Below are 25,114 nucleotides of genomic sequence, written 5' to 3' on the forward strand. Positions count from 1 at the left end.
GTAAAGAAAGCGCAGCAGCACTCCACTATGGCCAAGATACATAAAGACAATAAAATATGATCTAGATTGTATCAATATTCAGTAAGCTGTGCTTACTTTAAAAAACGGAGGTTCTTAGCGCATAAATTGGCCAATTCATGTGTGCCCATCAACCGCTCCAAGGTGACCTCCCATCAGATGGGCACTACTCTGCCTACATGCCTTTACTGGTATTGTAAGCCTACATGGACAAAACATGTCTCTTTTGGGCAAAACCTAAAATTTAAATGTGCTGGTAGAATAGAATATACATCACCTGATAGTGAAATGGAAGGAGTGCACGATCAGCCAGAAGGCAGTTTCAACCTCCTATAGTAATATGTAACAAGAAAACTGATCAGCACATCCTAAGTGTGAACAGGTGCCAGCTGCAGAAACTGCATAATATATATAAAGAGAGTGCAGCAGCACTCCACTATGGCCGAGATACATAAAGACAATGAAAATATGATCTAGATTGTATTAATATTCAGTAAGCTGTACTTACTTTAAAAAATGGAGGTTCTTAGAGCATAAATTGGCCAATTCATATGTGCCCATCAACCACTCCAAGGTGACCTCCCGTCTAATGGGTGCCACTTTGCCTACATGGACAAAACATGTCTCTGCCTTCTGGCTGATCGTGCACTCCTCCAATTTCACTATCAGGTGATGTATATTCTATTCTAACAGCCCATTTCAATTTTAGGTTTAGCCCAAAAGAGACATGTTTTGGCCATGCAGGCTCATAGTACCAGGAGAGCCATGTAGGCAGAGTAGTACCCATCAGACGGGAGGTCACCTTGGAGCGGTTGATGGGCACACATGAATTGGCCAATTTATGTGCTAAGAACCTCCGTTTTTTAAAATAAGTACAACTTTCTGAATATTAATACAATCTGGATCATATTTTTATTGTCTTTATGTATCTTGGCCATAGTGGAGTGCTGCTGCACTCTCTTTATATATATTATGCAGTTTCTGCAGATGGCACCTGTTCACACTTTGGCTAAGTGCCCACGATGCAGAAATGTTGCTATCTTTTTCTGCATCTCCCTGGCTGGAAAAACGCATGCGGATTTTACACGCGTTTTTCCTGCCAGGTAGAAGCGTTTGTCAAGTGTTTTTGCATGCATTTTCGCATGTGGGTTATCAAGCACTTTTCCAAGTGATTTTAGCAGCACTTGGAAACGTGCTTGACAACTTGGTCACACTATATAAATCCATGCAACCAGCATGGATTTATATAGTGTGACCAAGTTAATAGTTAAAAAAAAATAAAAATGGTTAAAAATAAAAAAACATTATACTCACCTTCTGATGGCCCCCGGTTTTCTCTCCGGTGCGTCCGGTGTCTTGGGCGGCTCGTGGTGGTGTAAAAGGACCTTCCATGATGTCATTTAGTCATGAGACAGGTAACGCGACCTCTGATGTTGGCGGTCGCGTGACCTGTCACATGACTAAATGACGTCATGGAAGGTCCTTTGACACCATCGCAAGCCACCGGGAAGCCAGGACGCACCGGACAGAAGATCGCGGGCCATCAGTAGGTGAGTATAATGTATATTTTTTATTTTAAATTCTTATTTTTAACAGGTACTATGGTACCCGGATCTGGAGGAGAGTCTCCTCTTCTCCAGACCCGGGTACCATACGCACATTGAATCGTTTAATATCTGCATGTGCACATGTAGTCATGTGGATATTAAGCAATTCAATGCAAGTCAATGGTGGCAATTACGCCGCGGTTCCGCAAAAATAATGGACATGCTGCGGATTTTTCCGCAATGATAATCTGCAGTGGAAATTTCTGCAGCATGTGCACAGCACATGCGGAACATCATTGGGGACCATGGGGCACGTATTACCAAGCGTTTTTTAAGCTTTTTCGCTGCAGAAATCCGCGGCAAAAACGCTTGAAAAACTCATAGTAGGCACCCAGCCTTAGGATGTGCTAATCAGCTTTCTTGTTACATATACATGTATATACATATTCATATACAAGCAGAGTGATCTATTTCATGTGTTTATTTCTGTTAATGTTGATGATTATGGCTTACAGCCAATGAAAGCACAAAAGTCATTATCTCAGTCAATTAAAATAATTAGCAAAAAACACCTGCAAAGGCTTCCTAATAGTATTGAGCGAGCATGCTTGACACTGCTCGGTACTCTCCCGAGCATCACGCTACTCGGGATGTTCGGCGAGCACCGAGCATTTACGGGTTACTCGGGCGGGAGCTCGGGTCTCCGCCCTGCATGTTTAGCGCTCTTTACAGAGCCAATAAACATGCAGGGATTGCCAGCCAGTCACTGTAATGCTGCAGCCATGTTGTTTGTGGGCATTACAGTGATTGGCTGGCCGCACAGCATCACCTCGAGTATTTAAAACCGGGCGCCGCCATCTTGGACACAGTCGCTCCGGATCAGACAGTGTAGGGACAGCGCTGCTGATTTAGGGAGAGATATATCCTGCAAAATAATTAGTGTAGGGTTTGTAAAGGCTGCCAGATCAAACAAACAGTCCTTCTCAGGACTAATATCCATCCCAGATATCAGGCAGGCCGGCAGGCTTTATAGGAGACGCAGTGGTTATACCAGCAAACGCTGCATTACAGTCCTGTGGGCTTCTGTTGCTGAAATTGTTGGACTTAGCTCCAGGTCTCAGAGGCCAGGAAAAATTCTTTTTTTTCATCTAAATCCTCTTTTTTTTATTCCTCCTTCACACTGTACAAATACCAGTCTTATTAACCTTTTGGTGTCCCCCCCCCCAAAAAAAAAAAAAAATGTGTCTCTGATTTTTCAGGCACAAATATATCTGTTGAAAATTGTGTGGTGTAGGTCAGAGAAATAGAAGTGTGGTTTTGCAGTTCCATGGGCCATTTGTATCTAAAAAAAACAGTTTGAGTGTGTCGCTCACTGTTCAGCCGCAAATATATATATTTAAAAAAGTCTGGTATACACCAGTAAATTATAACTGTGGTTTTGCTGTTCCACGGTAAGAAATCTCTGTTATCCTGTTTTTGGCATTTTTTGCCTTAAAAAAAATATAGCGTCTCCATGATTTTTCAGACACAAATATATCTGTTGAAAATAGTCTGGTGTAGGCCAGAGAGACAGAAGTGTGCTTTTGCTGTTCCACGGTAAAAAATCTCTATTATCCTGCTTTTGGCATTTTTTGCCTTAAAAAAAAATAATAGTGTCTACCTGATTTTTCAGGCACAAATATATCTGTTGAAAATAGTCTGGTGTAGGCCAGAGAGACAGAAGTGTGCTTTTGCTGTTCCACGGTAAAAAAATCTCTATTATCCTGCTTTTGGCAGTTTTTGCTGTAAAAAAAAAATAATAGTGTCTCCCTGATTTTTCAGACACAAATATATCTGTTGAAAATAGTCTGGTGTAGGCCCGAGAGATACAAGTGTGGTTTTGCAGTTCCACGGTTCAAACCTCTGTGTTATCCACTTTTGGGCCATTTGTATCTAAAAAAAACAGTTTGAGTGTTTCGCTCACTGTTCAGCCGCAAATTTATATATATTTAAAAAAGTCTGGTATACACCAGTAAATTATAAATGTGGTTTTGCTGTTGCACGGTAAAAAATCTCTATTATCCTGCTTTTGGCATTTTTTCCCATAAAAAATAAATAATAGTGTCTCCTGATTGTTTAGACACAAATATATCTGTTGAAAATAGTCTGGTGTTGGCCTGAGAAATACAAGTGTGGTTTTGCAGTTCCACGGGTCAAATCTCTGTATTATCCTGCTTTTGGCATTTTTTGACGTAAAAAATAAATAATAGTGTCTCCTGATTCTTCAGACACAAATATATCTGTTGAAAATAGTCTGGTGTAGGCCTGAGAAATACAAGTGTGGTTTTGCAGTTACACAGTTCAAACCTCTGTATTATCCACTTTGGGGCCATTTGTATCTAAAAAAAACAGTTTGAGTGTGTCGCTCACTGTTCAGCCGCAAATATATATATATTTAAAAAAGTCTGGTATACACCAGTAAATTATAACTGTGGTTTTGCTGTTCCACGGTAAGAAATCTCTGTTATCCTGTTTTTGGCATTTTTTGCCTTAAAAAAAATATAGCGTCTCCATGATTTTTCAGACACAAATATATCTGTTGAAAATAGTCTGGTGTAGGCCAGAGAGACAGAAATGTGCTTTTGCTGTTCCACGGTAAAAAATCTCTATTATCCTGCTTTTGGCATTTTTTGCCATAAAAAAAGATAATAGTGTCTACCTGATTTTTCAGGCACAAATATATCTGTTGAAAATAGTCTGGTGTAGGCCAGAGAGACAGAAGTGTGCTTTTGCTGTTCCACGGTAAAAAAATCTCTATTATCCTGCTTTTGGCAGTTTTTGCTGTAAAAAAAAAATAATAGTGTCTCCCTGATTTTTCAGACACAAATATATCTGTTGAAAATAGTCTGGTGTAGGCCCGAGAGATACAAGTGTGGTTTTGCAGTTCGGTTCAAACCTCTGTGTTATCCACTTTTGGGCCATTTGTATCTAAAAAAAACAGTTTGAGTGTTTCGCTCACTGTTCAGCCGCAAATTTATATATATTTAAAAAAGTCTGGTATACACCAGTAAATTATAAATGTGGTTTTGCTGTTCCACGGTAAAAAATCTCTATTATCCTGCTTTTGGCATTTTTTCCCGTAAAAAATAAATAATAGTGTCTCCTGATTGTTTAGACACAAATATATCTGTTGAAAATAGTCTGGTGTTGGCCTGAGAAATACAAGTGTGGTTTTGCAGTTCCACGGGTCAAATCTCTGTATTATCCTGCTTTTGGCATTTTTTGACGTAAAAAATAAATAATAGTGTCTCCTGATTCTTCAGACACAAATATATCTGTTGAAAATAGTCTGGTGTAGGCCTGAGAAATACAAGTGTGGTTTTGCAGTTCCACGGTTCAAACCTCTGTATTATCCACTTTGGGGCCATTTGTATCTAAAAAAAACAGTTTGAGTGTGTCGCTCACTGTTCAGCCGCAAATATATATATATTTAAAAAAGTCTGGTATACACCAGTAAATTATAACTGTGGTTTTGCTGTTCCACGGTAAGAAATCTCTATTATTCAGCTTTTGGTATTTTTTCCATAAAGAAAAACAGTAATATTTTCTCCCTGATTGTTCAGATTGTTTAAAAGAGTCGGGAGTAGGCCAGTGAAATAGAACTGTGGTTTTCCTCTTCCATGATTCTAATCTACTTTTTATTACCCTTTTTCCAATGATAGTGCGAGTTCAAGCTATTTTACTTCCTTTACAATGGGCAAGGTGCGTGGCAAGGGACATGGAAGTGGACGTTCTGGTGATGGTGCGTGCAGAGGACGGTGCCGTGGCCAAGGTGAAAATGTGCCACAACCAACAGCCACATCTTCTCACTCTCACTTCTTGACCGAATTACTAGGGAAGCACAGAACAACACCAGTATTGCGAACTTATCAGTGTGAACAGGTTGTTAATTGGATAGCAGATAATACTTCCAGTTACCTGGGCACCACCACCTCCGGCCTGTCTTCCACACAGTCGACTCTTAGTAGCCGTGAGTCTCGACCGCATACTCCTCCTCATCCTGATGCTCCTTCCTCCCACCATGCCGAATGTTGTCAGACAGCAACTGATCCCACACTTGGACACTCTGAAGAGCTGTTCACTGGTCCATTTCCAGATTTATGCCCCTCGCCTGCTCCGCTTGAAGTGGTGGAAGAGGAGATCCCATGTAGCGATGCCCAAATATTTGAACAGCCATGGCCACAGGAAGTCGACGCTGGCAATGTGTCTGTGTCACAAGAGGTGGACGATGACGAGACACAATTGCCAGGAAGTAAGGAGGAGGATCGTGGTGCGCAAGTGGAAGAGAAGGAGGTGGTGGATGATCTAATAACTGACCCAACAAGGCAGGAGGAAATGCAGAGTGAGGCCAGCAGTACACAGGGGGAGGGAGGAGGAGTACCCCAACAGGCAGGAAGAAGCAGGTTGGAGGACGCAGACAGAAGGCGGGCAACCGTTTCCCGGAACACCAACACGAGGGACGTTGCCAGTAGAGATGAGCGTTGTTCTACTCGAACTGTTCGCCAATCTCAAATTCGAGCTGTTTTGGGCGGTGTTCGAGCCGTTCGGCGAACACAAACAATTTGAGAAAAATTCGGCTGTTCGAGGTTATGTTCGATAACTGTTCGTGCACCAAAATCATAACTGGATTTTTTCTCAGTAATGATGAAAATTAATGTTAATACGCAGTTTGAGTGTACAGCGGGGTGGGGGGAGGGGCAGGGGATGGATCTCTGCAGGAACAATGAAGATCTCCATTTTTTTTTCTCTTTCCCGCATTTGCAGTGGGGAGGTGCAATCTGTCAGCCTATCAGCAGCGCACACACGGAGCGAAGTGCTTTTTTTCACACAAGCAAGGGCATGTGTCATTGGCAGTGTATGTCACATGTCCTTGCCCTATAAGACCAAGCAATTTTCCCCGTCGCCACCATTTTCTCACTGCTGCAGCTGCGTGTTAGACGGCACCGCTGTTGCTGTGTGCGCTATACCTTGTTAATTTCAAGCCAATTTTCGCACAAATCTACAGATAGCTTGGGAGTAGGGAATAGTTGTGATTGCAGTCCTTTTAAGGACTAGGTTACAGCATTTCCTACGACTTTTATCAGGCAGGTCTGTGCTCTTAAATAGATAGATTGTGGGAGTAAAGACTAATTGTAATTGGAGTCCTTTTCAGGACTAGGTTACATCAGTTCCTATCAGTTTTTGCCAGGCAGGTCTGTGCCAGTGCTGTGCAAGTTTTTTTCACAGCATTTGGCTGAATCTAGCAAAGCTAATCCTTTTTGGCCTATTGCAGAGTGTGTTAGTCAGTGGAGTAGCCTATCTGTGTTGCAAGATATACCACCTGTGTATAGAATACCAATTTTTTTACTGCACCTAGTGAAGTAAAATCTTTTGGGCATAGCATCATTCTATTAGTCCATCTATACTGACCTCCATCAGGTTGCAAATTGAATATAATTTTTTTCTGCATCTAGCTCTGAAAAAATATTGGGCTTCTAGCTGTGTGTGGGACTTGTTCTATTAATCCATCTATACAGACCTCCATCAGGTTGCAAACTGAATATATTTTTTTCTGCATCTACCTCTGAAAAAATATTGGGCTTCTAGCAGTGTGTGGGACTTGTTGTATTAGTCCATCTATACTGACCTCCATCAGGTTGCAAACTGAATATATTTTTTTCTGCATCTACCTCTGAAAAAATATTGGGCTTCTAGCTGTGTGTGGGACTTGTTGTATTAGTCCATCTATACTGACCTCCTTCAGGTTGCAAACTGAATATATTTTTTTCTGCATCTACCTCTGAAAAAATATTGGGCTTCTTGCTGTGTGTGGTACTTGTTCTATTAATCCATCTATACAGACCTCCATCAGGTTGCAAACTGAATATATTTTTTTCTGCATCTAGCTCTGAAAAAATATTGGGCTTCTAGCTGTGTGTGGGACTTGTTCTATTAATCCATCTATACAGACCTCCATCAGGTTGCAAACTGAATATATTTTTTTCTGCATCTAGCTCTGAAAAAATATTGGGCTTCTAGCTGTGTGTGGGACTTGTTCTATTAATCCATCTATACAGACCTCCATCAGGTTGCAAACTGAATATATTTTTTTCTGCATCTACCTCTGAAAAAATATTGGGCTTCTAGCTGTGTGTGGGACTTGTTGTATTAGTCCATCTATACTGACCTCCATCAGGTTGCAAACTGAATATATTTTTTTCTGCATCTACCTCTGAAAAAATATTGGGCTTCTAGCTGTGTGTGGGACTTGTTCTATTAATCCATCTATACAGACCTCCATCAGGTTGCAAACTGAATATATTTTTTTCTGCATCTACCTCTGAAAAAATATTGGGCTTCTAGCTGTGTGTGGGACTTGTTCTATTAATCCATCTATACAGACCTCCATCAGGTTGCAAACTGAATATATTTTTTTCTGCATCTACCTCTGAAAAAATATTGGGCTTCTAGCTGTGTGTGGGACTTGTTCTATTAATCCATCTATACAGACCTCCATCAGGTTGCAAACTGAATATATTTTTTTCTGCATCTACCTCTGAAAAAATATTGAGCTTCTAGCTGTGTGTGGGACTTGTTCTATTAATCCATCTATACAGACCTCCATCAGGTTGCAAACTGAATATATTTTTTTCTGCATCTACCTCTGAAAAAATATTGGGCTTCTAGCTGTGTGTGGGACTTGTTCTATTAATCCATCTATACAGACCTCCATCAGGTTGCAAACTGAATATATTTTTTTCTGCATCTACCTCTGAAAAAATATTGGGCTTCTAGCTGTGTGTTGGACTTGTTCTATTAATCCATCTATACAGACCTCCATCAGGTTGCAAACTTTATATATTTTTTTCTGCATCTACCTCTGAAAAAATATTGGGCTTCTAGCTGTGTGTGGGACTTGTTCTATTAATCCATCTATACAGACCTCCATCAGGTTGCAAACTGAATATATTTTTTTCTGCATCTAGCTCTGAAAAAATATTGGGCTTCTAGCTGTGTGTGGGACTTGTTCTATTAATCCATCTATACAGACCTCCATCAGGTTGCACACTGAATATATTTTTTTTCTGCATCTACCTCTGAAAAAATATTGGGCTTCTAGCTGTGTGTGGGACTTGTTGTATTAGTCCATCTATACTGACCTCCATCAGGTTGCAAACTGAATATATTTTTTTCTGCATCTAGCTCTGAAAAAATATTGGGCTTCTAGCTGTGTGTGGGACTTGTTCTATTAATCCATCTATACAGACCTCCATCAGGTTGCACACTGAATATATTTTTTTTCTGCATCTACCTCTGAAAAAATATTGGGCTTCTAGCTGTGTGTGGGACTTGTTGTATTAGTCCATCTATACTGACCTCCATCAGGTTGCAAACTGAATATATTTTTTTCTGCATCTACCTCTGAAAAAATATTGGGCTTCTAGCTGTGTGTGGGACTTGTTCTATTAATCCATCTATACAGACCTCCATCAGGTTGCAAATTGAATATAATTTTTCTCTGCATCTAACCCAGCCAATAGTTTTGGCCTAATACCACAGTTTGGCCACTCAGCTCTGCTCGGTTCCCATCCATTGTTTTTCTGTGCAAACAACTCCAGAGTTGTGAATTAGTTAACCACCAAAATGAGTGGAAAAAGGCCTGCTGCTGGTGGAAAGGGGAATAGGCGTGTTGGGAAGGGAAAAAAAGGTTGTGTCCGTGGGGTAGGTATTAAAGCAACATTAACATCTGCAGAAGAAAGACCATCTTCCAGCCAAACTAAAATGTCTACTTCTTTTAGCGGACAATGTGATAAGATCCCTTTCTTACGGCCACGCCAATCGCTACAAATTCCAGATGAGGCACAAAAACAGCAGGTGCTTCAACGGATATCAAGTGCTCCTTTAAGTGGGCTCTCCTCCACATCAACTTCAACATCACAAATACTCCAGTCCTCAAAGGTGTCACCCCAATCGCACTTGCTTCCTCACAGCTCAAAAATCTCCAGCTGCCCGTCTGAGTATGAGGTAGAACAGATGGTTGAGTCTGCAGAGCTGTTTACTCATACTATAGCCTGGGAATCAGAGGTCGACTCCAGCGCTTCTGTGAATCCAGACGAGTAAATGATCTGCACTGATGCCCAGAATCTTTATGAGTCGGATCCAGGACCAGACGCAGAAGGTTCTGACCATAATGTAGACCCTCATTCCCAAACTGTAACTCCTGTTGGTGGAGACAATGAGGAAGACGATGATAAGACTCAAATACCTGATTGGAGCGACAACTTTAGTTTTTTGTCAGGGCAGGAACAGGTTGGCTCTGAGGACGACGGGTGTGATAACGCACAGGGTGATGATGATGAGGTTGGAGATCCCACTTACTGTCAACCCACAGTCAGCCAAGAGATGAGGTCAGCAGAGGAGGTGGAGGAAGATGCTAGTGACGACGAGGTCAGGTTGCGCCTTCCTGGACAGAGACGTAGTACTGAGAGCACGTCAACAACTGCATCCTCAAACACAACTCTGTGTTATGTTCTGCTACCAGAGCTAAGGAAAGAGAGGAGATCTGTCCCTACAATAGAACTCAGCTTGATCCCTACGATGTAACAGGGGACCTGATCCTGCGATCAGACCTGCTAAAGTCCTAAGCTAGTCTGTACGGAGACCTATAGATGTGGGGAAGGAATCCCTACAAGTACTAAGGACTGGGAGGAAAAAGGGACACCTCCTAACAGAAATAGTAGCAGACAGACGAACAAACAAAATATAAAGAACACAGAGGTCCGTAGACCAAGCAAACTAACAGAGTAGATACAGAGCACTAGCTAGCTAGAAAGTAGTTATACAATGAAGTCCAGCAAAGCCAGAAGGGCGGAGCAGGATTAAATAGGCCAACAAGGTCATGTGACCAGCAAAGGAAAAAACCTAAGAGCAAGGTTCTAACAGTACCCCCTTTTCTAAGAGGATCCTCCGGATCCCCTAAGACCAGGCTTTTCAGGAAATCTCCTGTGAAACGCTCTGATAAGTCTGGACGCGGAAACATCATCTGACCTCACCCAAGAGTTATCCTCGGGTCCGAAACCTTTCCAGGCCACAAGATACTGCAAACTACCTCTATACCGTCTAGAGTTAAGGATGCGAGAAATTTCATATTCCCCATCCTCCACCACCGGAGGAACAGAGGCAGAGGCGTCACCATCCGACACAACAGCTTTTTTTAACAGAGAGACATGAAATACCGGATTAATTCTCCAGGAGGTAGGAACCTCCAACCTAACAGCAGATTGGTTGACAACCTGAAGCACCTTAAAGGGCCCTACAAACTTGGGACCCAATTTCTTAGAAGGAATCCTCAACCGCAGATTCCTAGTGGACAACCAAACCATGTCACCAACAGCGAACAAAACCTCCTGTCGTTTCCTATCAAAGTAGTCTTTAGATTTTCTGTTGGCCTCCTGAAGATTACCACGCACATCCGTCCAAACTCTCTCCAAATCACCGGAAAAATTCTCCTCCTCAGGCACGGCAGATCCCAACTTGGAGAACGACCCAAATGACGGATGTCTCCCAGAACAACAAAAAAAAGGCGAACAACCAGCAGAAGAAGACGTATGATTGTTCAGAGCAAATTCAGCAAGTGGCAGAAACTCAGACCACCCCTCTTGATTGTCTGCCACAAAACAACGCAAGAACTGCTCAACATCCTGGTTTTTCCTTTCTGTCTGGCCATTAGATTCAGGATGATATCCGGACGAGAACAACAAATGAACTCCCAACCTGTCACAAAAGGCACGCCAAAAACGAGCCATGAACTGAGGACCCCTATCAGAAACAATGTCAGTAGGAACGCCATGAAGTCTGACAATTTCCTTGACAAAGGCCTTAGCGAGAGTTTTAGCGCAGGGCAGTTTGACGAAGGGAACCAAGTGACACATCTTGCTAAAACGGTCCACGACCACCCAGATGACAGTAAAACCCTCAGAGGGGGGAAGGTCAGTTATAAAGTCCATAGCCAAATGTGTCCAAGGAGCACTGGGAACCTCCAAAGTACAAAGCAACCCCGCAGCAGGAGTATGTGAGGACTTAGATCTAGCACATATAGTACATTGACGCACCCACTTAATGACTTCCTTCTGCCATCCAGGCCACCAAAAACTGCGACCCACCAGTCTCTTGGTCTCAGAGATTCCGGGATGACCTGCCAACCGAGATTCGTGACACTCAACAAACAAATCTCTCCTAAAGGTCCCAGGCACAAACAACCTCCCATGAGGAGTGTTAGATGGGGCATTCTCCTGTGCTTTAAGAATCTCATCTTCCAAAACGGAGTCCAAAGCAGCTATCACAACACCTTCTTGTAAAATGTTCTCCTCTTTCTCAGCACCGACTATGGGAGAAAAACTGCGAGACAAGGCATCCGCCTTAACATTCTTAGTACCAGGGATGTAAGTAACGGAGAAATTAAACCGCGAGAAAAACAGTGCCCACCTAGCCTGACGGGCATTCAGGCGCTTGGCAGCATCAAGATAAATCAGATTTTTATGATCCGTAAGAACCTGAACGGGAAATTCCGCACCTTCCAAGAAGTGGCGCCAGTGTTCAAATGCGAGTTTAATAGCCAATAATTCCCGATTACCAATATCGTAATTCAGTTCAGTCTCCGAAAATTTTTTTGAAAAAAAGGCACAGGGATGTAATCCATCCCCGTTATCCTGAGACAATACTGCGCCAACCCCCACAGAGGAAGCATCAACCTCAACCAAAAACGGCTTAGTCACATCAGGCTGCATAAGGATGGGAGCAGAGGTGAACCTCTCCTTGAGATACACAAAAGCTTCAATGGCCTCAGAAGACCACTGAACCGCATCAGCACCTTTCCTGGTGAGATCGGTCAGAGGTTTGACAATACTAGAAAAATTTTTTATGAATTTTCTGTAATAATTGGCGAAACCTAAAAACCTCTGTATCGATTTCAAACCAATAGGCCTAGGCCATTCCTGTACAGCTTGAACTTTAACCGGGTCCATCTCAAAACCTTCGCTGGAGATAATGTAACCCAAAAAACTAATTCTCTGTACAGCGAACTCACATTTCTCCAGCTTAGCAAAAAGCGAATTGTCCATTAACAACTGTAATACCTCACGTACGCTCCGCCAATGAGACTCCAGATCCGGCGAGTAAATCAAAATGTCATCCAAATACACAACCACATTTTTGCCGATCAAAGGTCTAAGGATGTCATTAATAAGATTCTGAAAAAATGCAGGAGCATTAGTAAGACCAAAAGGCATAACCAGATTCTCAAAATGACCCACAGGAGTGTTAAAAGCAGTCTTCCATTCGTCACCCTCCTTCATGTGCAACAGATTGTATGCCCCCTTAAGGTCAATTTTAGAGAACCACTTGGCCCCCATTAACTGGTTAAACAGATCAGGAATCAATGGCAATGGGTAAGGATTGCGTACAGTAATTTTGTTAATCTCAAGAAAATCCAGACAAGGACGTAAACCGCCGTCCTTTTTTTTTACAAAAAAAAATCCAACCGCCACAGGAGACTTAGAGGGCCTAATGTGACCGGCGGCCAAACTTGTCTGTATGTATTCCTCCAAAGCTTTCCTCTCAGGAATAGTAAGGTTAAATAAACGACTTTTAGGAAGAGTCGCTCCAGGGACAAATTCAATAGAACAATCATAGTCTCTATGGGGAGGCAAAACCTGCCATTCCTTCTCAGAAAAAACTCTCCAAAAATCCTGAATAGGAACAGGCAATTCTCCCCTATCCAAAGCTGCAATACGCCCGTTACAACACTTGTCATAACATTTATGGCTCCAGGATTTAATTTCACTGGTAGACCAATCCAGTACAGGATTGTGAAATTTTAACCAGGGCAATCCCAATATTACTGGAGAAGGCAAGTTATTCAAAACTACCAAATCCAATTTCTCATGGTGAACACCATTAATAGTGAGAGGAAATTCACAGACCTTGAGAGTAATATTCTTTAAAGGTGAACCATCCACAGAAACCACAGCAATGGGGGATGATAAAGGTTCGGGTTTTAAATTGAGTCTTTCCAAGAATCCCCCATCAATTACATTCAGAGTAGACCCACAATCAACAAACACCCGAAATTCCATTAATTTTTCCTGAGAAATCGTGGAAGCAGCTAAAAATACACCCTTGGAATTTAAACAGGCAATACGGGCATGACTGACCATTTTTTTTTCTTTCTTCATACGAAGCTCACAGCCTTTAATCAAATGACCAGATTTTCCGCAATAGAAACACAAGCCTTCAAAAAATCTGCGATCTTTTTCTTGAGAGCGAGGTGCCACCGATCCAATCTCCATCGGTTCACCACTGTTAGTACACACATTCTCATAACCAGAAACTGACATAGCAGAGGATTTGCTCTCATTAACCCTTGCACGCAGTCTCCTATCCACCCGTATAGCTAATTGCATAGCCTGTTGCAAATCTTCAGGTGTAGGATAAGCAATCAGCAGGTCTTTAACCCTTTCATTGAGCCCAGCAAGAAATAGACTTTTCAGAGCAGAATCGTTCCACCCTGTTTGAGTAGACCAACGACGGAAATGAGTACAATATTTTTCCACATTACCTGATCCCTGTCTCAAACGTCTCAACTCAGTCTCAGCTGATGCGACACGGTCAGGATCATCATATAATAGCCCCAAAGCAGAAAAAAAACTATCCACTGATCTGAAGCATGTATCACTAGGTTGCAAAGAAAAGGCCCACTCCTGAGGCTCTTTGCGCAAAAGTGACATTATGAACCCTATGCGCTGGGATTCATCCACAGAGGACTTGGGTCTCAAACGAAAATACAATAAGCAAGCATTTTTAAATGAAAAAAATTTTCGGTGTTCACCAAAAAATAAATCCGGCAAACATACCTTAGGCTCCAAGAAATGTGCTCCAGGACAGTTACTCACGTGCTGACGGAGCTCGGCCACCTCCAGAGAGAGTCCCTGCAGGCGACGAGCCAAATCCTGAACCGACACCATGATGGAACAGAAAAATCTTTCCTTAGAGAATTTGCAGGCTGAACTTACTGCTATGTTCTGCTACCAGAGCTAAGGAAAGAGAGGAGATCTGTCCCTACGATAGAACTCAGCTTGATCCCTACGATGTAACAGGGGACCTGATCCTGCGATCAGACCTGCTAAAGTCCTAAGCTAGTCTGTACGGAGACCTATAGATGTGGGGAAGGAATCCCTACAAGTACTAAGGACTGGGAGGAAAAAGGGACACCTCCTAACAGAAATAGTAGCAGACAGACGAACAAACAAAATATAAAGAACACAGAGGTCCGTAGACCAAGCAAACTAACAGAGTAGATACAGAGCACAGGCTAGCTAGAAAGTAGTTATACAATGAAGTCCAACAAAGCCAGAAGGGCGGAGCAGGATTAAATAGGCCAACAAGGTCATGTGACCAGCAAAGGAAAAAACCTAAGAGCAAGGTTCTAACACTCTGCCTCTCACCACAAGTCGTGGTGGCTCTTCAGGTCGCATGGGTGCTAAGCCTTGCATAGCCTGGACATTTTTTCAGATCGATAAAGATGACCCAACTCGTGTTATCTGTAACATTTGTCAGCAAAAGCTAAGTAGAGGCCAAAAAATACATAGTTTGAGTACTTCATGCATGAACCGGCACATGGACATGAAGCATAAGTTGCAGTGGGAAGCTCAGTGTGCTACAATGCGGCCTAGCCGGCCGGGTCAACCACCGTCTGCCATATCTTGTGCATCCGCGGCCTCTTCATCCTCTGTGACTGGGGGGACAGCAGTCACACCTGTTTTGGGGCGCAGACCTGCCACCTCTTTACCCGCAACAGCCAGCGTGATTGGCAGGTCATCATTTTCTTTGGAGGTGGTAACACCAGCTGGTGTTGAGCGCTGTCCGACATCGATAGCACCACCTTTGGATCAAGGCAACCTAACATGTCCACCTGCATCTTCCTCACAGACCGGCAGTTTGCCGGGGACACCCTTATCAACCCCGTCTAAGCACAATAGCCAGCCCTCGGTCCCTCAGATGTGGACAAGTAAAAGACCATTTCCTCCTAGCCATGAGAAAGCTAAGAGGTTGAATTTCACCATCTGCAAGCTCTTGGCTACAGAAATGCTGCCTTTCCGCCTGGTGGACACAGAGGATTTTCGAGACCTTATGTCCGTCGCAGTGCCCCAGTACCAGATGCCCAGTCGGCACTACTTCTCAAAGAAAGGTGTGCCTGCGCTCCACCAGCATGTCGCACACAACATCACCGCTTCTTTGAGAAACTCTGTGTGTGACAGGGTGCATTTCACCACAGACACTTGGACGAGTAGGCATGGACAGGGGCGTTACATGTCGCTGACTGGGCACTGGGTAACTATGGTGACAGCAGGACAAGGGGCTGCTGTCCAAGTCTTGCCGTCCCCACGAGTTGTGCGTCAATCCTCTTTATGTCAAAGTTCCTCCACTGCTTCTGCCTCCTCAACCTCCTCTCGGTCTTCCACCTGCACCCAAAGCCTGTCTGGTCATGCCACAAGCTTTCTAACTGCGCAGAAGGGATCCTGCACACCTCCTTACTATGCTGGCAGTAGGGCTCAACGTCATCAGGCGGTTTTTACATTGAAATGTCTGGGAAATGTGAGTCACACAGCTGAGGAGTTGTGGTCAGCTCTGGAGAACCAATTTCATGAATGGTTGTCTCCACTGGACTTGAAACCAGGGAAGACCATGTGCGACAATGCTGCAAACCTGGGTGCGGCCCTTCGCCGGGGCAATGTCACACACGTGCCTTGTATGGCTCACGTGTTGAACCTGGTTGTCCAGCAATTTTTAGCCCACTATCCCAGACTAGATGGCCTTCTGCAGAGGGCACGGTCGCTGTGTGCTCACTTCCGCCGTTCGCATCCCGCAGCTCAGCGACTTACATCTCTACAGAAGTCGTTGGGCCTGCCACTTCACTGGCTAAAATGCGATGTGCCTACCAGGTGGAATTCAACTCTGCACATGTTGCAGCGACTGTGGCAGCACCGACAAGCCCTGGTGCAATACGTTCTGACGTATAGCCTGGGCCAACGAGATTCAGAGGTGGGGCAAATCACGCTGGAGGAGTGGTCTCAGATCAGGGACCTATGCACCCTTCTGCACAGTTTTGAAATGGCGACGAAGATGTTTAGTGCTGACGATGCCATTATCAGCATGACTATTCCGGTGATTTACATGCTGGAGCACATGTTAAACAGAATTCGGAGTCAGGTGGTGGCACAAGAGGAGGTGGAGGAAGTAGAGGAGGAGGAGTTGTATGCGGAAGGGCTAACATCTGCAAGGTCCAGACGGTCGGCAGCACCAAGGCGGCAGGCATGTGAGGGTGGGGCAGATGGTTTTACCAGGGCACATGGTAGCAGCCAAACTAGTGAGGAAGGTGCAGGAGCCCAGGAAGAAGTGGAGGACGAACTGATGGAAGACTCATCAGATGAGGGAGACCTTGATCACATTTCTGTTGTGCGAGGTTGGGGGGAGAGGACAGAGGAAGGAAGCATGATTGTTACCTCGCCACCAACACAACAGGGACTTGGTGCTCCTGGATGCGCAACACACATGAGTGCCTTCTTGCTGCACTACCTGCAACATGACCCTCGAATTGTGAGAATTAGAAATAATCCTGACTACTGGGTTGCCACACTGTTAGATCCCCGGTACAAAAGTAAATTTGCAGAAATTATTCCTGCCATAGAAAGTGATGCACGCATGCAGGAGTATCAGCAGAGACTGTTGCAGAATCTTACATGTGCTTTTCCACAAAATACCAGTGGTGCACGTAGTGAATCTCACAGTTCCAACTTGCCAACCGTGGGACCGTCAAGTGTTCAGCACTCAAACCGTAACAGAACCACAGTATCTGCTGGTAACATCAATTTTGCGGAATCATTTCACCACTTTTTTAGCCCATCCTTTGCAAGGCCACAGGAGACAAGAAGTCTGACACATAGTCAACGCCTAGAGACGATGGTACAGGAGTATCTCCAAGTAAACATTGAAGCCACGACTGTGTCACTGGACCCTTGCTCTTTTTGGGCTTCCAATCTGGATAAATGGCAGGAGCTAGCCACTTACGCCTTGGAGATCTTGTCATGCCCCGCAGCCAGCGTTCTGTCTGAACGTGTGTTCAGCGCTGCTGGTGGTGTGCTGACAGATAAGCGCACGCGGCTCTCCACTGATAATGTAGACAGACTCACATTCATAAAGATGAACAAATCATGGATCCGAAACGACTTTTCTACCCCTGTGTCACCCTGGGGAGAGTAAAAGCTTGATGATTGGTTAAAATCACCCTACCAACCGTTTTAAGCTTTCAAATTACTAATCATGTTTATCTGTATCTTGGCTGGAAAATAATTTGGGCTTTGTAGCAGTGTGCAGCACTGATTCTATTAGGCCATCTATAATAAGCTCCACCAGATTTAAAATTACTAATCATGTTTATCTGTATCTTGACTGGAAAATAATTTGGGCTTTGTAGCAGTGTGCAGCACTGATCCTATTAGGCCATCTATACTAAAGCTTCACCAGATTTAAAATTAATAATAATTTTTAGCTGCATCTAGCCCGGAAAATAATTTTGGGGCTCCGAGATGCGCAAGACACATAAGTGCCTTCTTGCTGCACTACCTGCAGCATGACCCTCATATTGTCAGAATTCAAAGTAATCATGACTACTGGGTTGCCACACTCTTAGATCCCCCAAACTTTTCGATCAACCTTTTCATTTTAATAAAGACCAAAAAAATGGTCATTTTTGAAATTATGAGCATTAGCAGGTTGTTAGAAACTGAAATCAAACAGTTTTCAACTCAAAACTTTATTCTAGGTGATGTTACATTTTCACATAGGACCCCTTGTTCGAAAGGAGCTTCTGAACTCTCTCGTCCATTGAATTTGTCAGGTTTTGGATGGTTTCTGCTTCAATTGTTTTGCATGAGGACAGAATACCCTCCCAGAGCTGTTGCTTAGATGTGAACTGCCTCCCGCCATCATAGACACTCCTTTTAATGATGCTCCAAAGGTTCTGAATGGGGTACAGGTCAGGGGAGCATGGGGGTCACACCATAAGTTTGTCCCCTTTTATGCCCATATCAGCCAGAGATGCAGATGTTTTATGTGCAGCATGAGATGGTGCATTATCATGCAGAAAAATAATCTTGCTGTGAAATACATGGTTCTTCTTCTTGAACCATGGCAGGAAGTGCTGTTTGAGAAAATCCACATACATTATGGAGTTCATCTTTAGCGCCTTCAGGGATCCTAAAGGGGCCGACAATCTCTCTCCCCATGATTCCAGCCCAAAACATTACTCCACCTCCTCCTTGTTGGCGCTGTAGCCATGTTTGCGTGGGGTGTCCATCAACCAGCCATCCTCCACTCCATCCATCTGGACCATCGAGCGCTGCACGGCACTCATCCGTGAACAAAACAGTTTTGAAATCAGTCTTCATGTAATGTTTGGCCCACTGGAGCCGTTTCTGCTTGTGTGAAGTGGATAGAGGAGGTCGACAGGATGGCGTATGCACAGCTGCAAACCTCTGAAGGACCCTGCATCTTGTTGTTCGGGGGACGTTGGAGGCACAAGCAGCTTCAAAAACTTGTCTGCTGCTATGACAAGGCTTTTTTGCCGCTGCACTTTCAACCTGACGTAATTGCCTGTAGGAAAGAGTCCTCAATTTGCCCTTATCAGCACGCACACGTGTGTACTGTGAATCAGCTACATACTTCTTGATTGCCAAGACACTTCATCCTGATCATCGCACAATGTTGATTGTAGTCATGCCTTGACCTAAACACTCCACAATTTGTTGCTTCTCAGCAGCCGACACATCCTTTTTCTTTCCCATTTTGGCAGAAAATGTAGGCTGCTTAATAATGTGAGACAACCTTCTTAAGTAGTCTTGCCTTTCATTGGACACACCTGCCAAACTAATTAGCACAGGTGTCTGCAATTGCTTACAGCGATATAAAGAGCCCTGACACACATCACCATCAATGAGTTTAACTGACAAACAAACAAATTCTTCCCTTATCACTCCTAAACACTTTTTGCATAATAATTTGGAACGCAGTGTACATGTGCTTTTCCACAAAACACCAGTGGTTCACGTAGTGAATCTTACAGTTCTAACTTGCCAACCGTGGTCTGTATGGAGTTGTTCAATAAAGGGCCCAAAATTAAGATAACATAGATGGGAGAGGTCTCTATGAATAGGAATTCCTAAGTATTTGATACCCTGTGAGGGCCAGGCAAAGGGAAAGTTGGACTGGATGGAATCCTATATGGATTTGGGGAGGGAGACATCAAGGGCCTCAGACTTCGCTGCATTGATTTTAAAATTTGACCATGTAACAAAGTGATCTATTTCAGCCATAACAGCATGGATGGATATATGTGATTGAGTGATATATACTAGGACATCATCAGCAAATAGAGAGCACTTGTACACGGTGCCTCCCACCTCAATCCACCTAATATTGGGGTTATGGCGAATTGATGAGAGCAGGTGCTCCGTCACTAGGATGTATAAGAGAGGGGACAGAGGACATCCCTGCCTTGTCCCATTGGTGATTGTGAAAGGTGATGAAAATGTTCTGATGCACCCCCTGGGCCTTGGGACACCCGGAGCCGGACCCTTTTTGGTGGATGCTGGTGGTTGTAGTCTTCGTGGCGGCGACCAGGTTCCGTGGCTCAGGGTGGTCAAACCAGTGGCGGAACTATTTATGTGGTCAGAGTGAACCGCCGCTGCAGGGCAGACCGCTGAGGCTGGTGTTGTGGGTGCAGCAGAGCGTAGCATAACTCCCCACCGGAGGAGTATAGCCTCAGGACAGTGTATGCGGAAGATGGGGGTGATGGTGCAGGGCAGCAGCAGTAACGACACGGAGTCAGTGATGCAGTCCAGGGCCTTTACTCACAGTTCTCATTATCCAGACCACGTCTGCAGGTAACGGCTGCCCACGTCGTACTGTGCTCACCAGGTGAGGGGCTCAGACAACTCCCAGATAACTTGGAGCGCTTCACAGGACCCCCTTTGTGTGTCCTTTGTCTGGCCTTTCTTACCAACCCTTCTGTCCGGCTGCCTCGGGCCTCCTCTTGGTAAACTTGGCGCCAGTTTCCCTGACCCTAAGTGGTGCCTTCCTAGCGGGTGTAGCGAGGGGCTGCGCCACATAAAACGTCACAGCCTCCGGTTTCTAGCTGAGGGTCGTTTCCTGCCTCCACTAGTTTCGGGGACAGGTCTCCCCCTTTGGCCTGACCCCTCCACGCTGGTGGATTCGGGCGTGCGGTGGCGACTCGCCCGTCCGCACCCCTGGGATCCCTTCATTCCTCGTTCCTGGAGCCTTCTCCGCTCCTCTTCCTTCCTTCTCCCTCTTCCAGGCCTGGGCCTCTGTTACTAGGCCCGCCTCCGGAGCAGAGCTCATGCAGAGCCCCTGCTCCCTGCCACTTCTGCTCAGACTTCTCTGCACTGAACTAAGATGGTGCCCACCTTTTATACTCCCTTCTCAATGCACCCAGGAACTGCTTCCTCCCTGCTCCTGCACTACAGGGTTCCCCTTCCTCAGTGTTCCCTCCCCCCACTCCAGCCAGGGACAGGGACTGTCGTGCCCATCTCAGAGGCATATGGTCGCCCTGCCCCACGGCAATGTGGTGTAATGCATGCAGGTGTCGGGTCCTGATCCACACTCCATCCTTACCTGAGAGTGAGATATCACACCTCTGGGTGAGGTGCAATACCTCTGTAGCAACCGAGCCCTCAGGGTGCTACAGTTCCATTTATCTTCAGCCTAGGTGACGTATTGTGATACAGGGCCGTGATTTTGGCTATAAAAGGGTCCCCTAGACCCCTACCCCAAGCTTTTTAAGAGAATCATATATGGCGTGCCAGGAGACTCTATGGAATGCTTTCTCAGCATCCAACGAGAGTATCTAATTACAAATTTTTAACTGCATCTAGCCCAGGAAATGCTTTGTGCCTAGTAGCAGTGTCTGCTAGTCAGCGGATTATCCCGGCTGTTAAGCAAGCTACACCACCTGTAGTTTAGACACTTAATTTTTTCAAAGGAAATGCTTCGGGACCATGGGATACTCAGTGAAGAGCATCAGGAGGCACCCCAAGGCATAGGGGCTGGGACTGGCAGTAGGATGCCTTGCGGTGGACAGCCGAGCTCGATCCTTATAAAAGCTTTTTAACTGCAGCAGCTTTAGTGGACGCTACTGGAGCTGGAATTACGCGGCTGCTGGCATGAGACTTGCCCTCCAATAGATCCTTGTAAATGGATTTAAAGTGTATTCATTGAAATTAGAGAGACAATTTAAATTAAAAAGCTTAGAGCTGCCTCCACCACAGGGGGGCTCGCTCGACCCACCAGCGGACAGGCACCAGTATTGGGAGAGGGGGGCTGGCCATCAGGGTTCACCGCGGCTCTGGCACAAACCCGGCGACACGGAGTTGGCACGGGCAGGAGCGGACTGGCCGTGTCAGCTTCTCACTTTTTGGATTTTAGAAGGGCATGACATGTCTATATCTGTGTCTCCCCCTCCTTTTACTCCTCCACCTCTTTTATTTTCGCATGACTATATGTACTTGTCACTTTTCCATGTGTTAGTTATGTCTTCTGAGCAGTTTGTCAGCTTTTGGACACCTTTGAAGGTGTTTTCTATGTGTTTCTATGTGTTTTTGTTTGCCTGCCATTGGTTTTAACGGTGTTCGAAGGTGTTCGACGAACAGTTCGACGAACAGTTCGGCGAACACACGGGTGTTCGACGAACCGAACCGAACTCGAACACTACGGGGGTGGATCAACACTAGTTGCCAGTAGAAGCGGTAGGTCTTCCAGAGTCTGGAATTTTTTTAAAGACTCTGCTGATAACCCCAAAAAGGCCATTTGTACCAACTGCCATGCCAGCATCAGCAGGGGTGACAAAACTACCAGCCTGACCACCACCAGCATCATCAGGCACATGGCAGCAAAGCACACGACTTTGTGGGGCGAACCCCAGGGTCCACGACCAGTGTCAGCGGGTGTCACCACTGCTTCTTCCGCTGATGTGCATGCAATAGAATCCCCTGTTGTGTGTGCAAGGCAATCTCCTGTCCATACTGCATGCAAAGATGCCCCCTCCTCTCAGTCTTCACTTGCTATGGCAGTTTCTCTAGAAACAGCATCAACGTCCACGTCCACGTCCCACCGCAGCGTTCAATTGTCCATAACCCCGACCTTTGAACGAAAGCAGAAATTCGCAGCTAACGCCCCACAGGCCACAGTCCTAAATTCACACATTTCACGACTGCTTGCATTGGAAATGCTGCCTTTTAGGCTGGTGGAGACAGAATCCTTCTGCATCCTTATGGCGGTGGCCGTCCCTCGGTACTCGGTACCCAGCCGACACTATTTTACCCGGTGTGCCATCCCCGCACTACACAAGCACGTGTCCCAAAACATCTGCCGTGCCCTCAACAACGCAGTTACTGGGAGAGTCCACCTGAGAACGGACACGTGGACAAGTGCTTGTGGCCAGGGATGGTACATCTCCCTGACGGCACACTGGGTAAACATAGTGGAAGCCGGGACCTAGTCGGACTTTGGGACAGAACACATCCTCCCCACACCGAGGATTGCGGGCCCTATGTCAGTCAGAGTTGCCCCCACAGTGTACAGCTCCTGCACATCATCCTCCTCCTCCTCCTCATGTTCAGCCTCCATCTCAGATATCAACACATCAGTTACAAGCTGGAAGCACTGCAGTACTGCCTCAGCCAAGCGGCAACAGGCTGTGCTGAAACTCATAAGCTTAGGTGAGAAACCTCACACTGCTTGTGAGTTGTGGACAGCTGTGAAAGAGCAGGCAGATCTGTGGCTGAGACCGCTGAACCTACATCCAGGCATGGTCGTGTGTGACAATGGCCGTAACCTGGTGGCGGCTCTGAGGCGAGGCGAGATCACACACGTACCATGCCTGGCTCATGTGCTTAACCTCGTGGTTCAGCAGTTTCTTAAATCGCACCCCGAGTTGCCAGATCTGCTCGTCAAAGTACGCCGCCTGTCAGCTCATTTTCGCATGTCGGCTACAGCTTCCGCCGCCCTTGCTGTGTTGCAGCAGCGTTTGAAGCTCCCGTCACACTGACTGGTGTGTGATGTCCCCACACGTTGGAACTCTACCCTCCACATGCGGCAAAGGATTTGTGAGCAGAAGAGAGCAGTTGTGGAGTACCAGCTGCAACAAGGCCGTCGATATTCAGGTCAGACTCCACACATAAGACCTCAGGAGTGGACCTGAATGTCTGACATCTGTACCATCTTGACAAACTTTGAGGAGTCTACCCAGATTGTGAGTGGCGATGACGCCATCATTAGCGTCAGCATTCCACTTGTCTGTCTTTTGCAATGCTCTCTGCAGAGAATTAAAGAGGAGGCATTGCAGCCAGAGTATGATGAGATGGATCAAGAAGCCGGAGCGGTCGATTACACACAGCCCAGCCTCATCTCATTGCAACGTGCATTGGGGGACAATGAGGGAGAGGAGGAGGAGGAAGATGATATGGAGCTTGTATCATGCACTGTAGACGGTTGTACCTGTACAACTGACATACCGTCGGTTCAGCGTAGGTGGCCTGAGGACAGGGGTTATGAGGAGGAGGAGGAGAGCATGGTCAGTCGTCAACTTGGTGAGGACATGGAAGTCTTGCCCATTACCAGTTTGGCACGCATGGCTGACTTTATGTTACGCTGCCTTAACCGTGACCCTCGCGTTGTCAAAATGTTGGGTGACAGTCATTACTGGTTGGTGACACTTTTAGACCCCCGCTACAAGGAGAACTTTCACTCTCTTATTCCTGAGGTGGAGAGGTCTACAAAAATGGGGCAGTACTAGAAGGCCCTTGCTGCAGAACTGTTAAAAAAGATCCCATCTGAACATGCTAGCGGCAGAGGTCACAGTTCGTTGACCAACCAAGGCGTACAAGCGAGAGAGAGGCAACCCAATCCAGCAGAGGCAGGGGAACACTGTCAACGTTCTGGGACAGTTTTCTGAGACCCCCGCAGCTAACAGGCCCTGAGGCGCGGGGTACTCTCACAAGGAGTGGAAAGTTTCAGAAGATGGTGAGGGTGTAGCTTGCCGACCGCACCAGCGTCCTCCGTGATTCCTCTGTGCCTTTTAATTATTGGGTATCCAAGCTGGACACTTGGAATGAACTTGCTCTGTACGCCTTGGAGGTCCTGGCCTGCCCTGCTGCTAGCGTGTTATCGGAGGGTGTTTTTAGTGCCGCTGGGGGAATTATAAGTGATAATCGCACTCGCCTGTCAACTGACAGTGCTGACCAGCTGACCCTTATCAAAATGAACAAGGGCTGGATTGGGCCAGACTTCTCATCACCACCAAATGAAAGCAGAGTTACAAAGTCAAATCCACTGTGTTTTTTCGGCAGGTGTATTCACATGCACCACTTCACACCCACACATGGGTATACGCTTCCTCATTT

Source organism: Phyllobates terribilis, unplaced genomic scaffold, assembly GCF_046119375.1.
Source record: "Phyllobates terribilis strain yellow unplaced genomic scaffold, ASM4611937v1 Scaffold_1__5_contigs__length_1240528914, whole genome shotgun sequence".
NCBI classification, from domain to species: Eukaryota; Metazoa; Chordata; class Amphibia; order Anura; family Dendrobatidae; genus Phyllobates; species Phyllobates terribilis.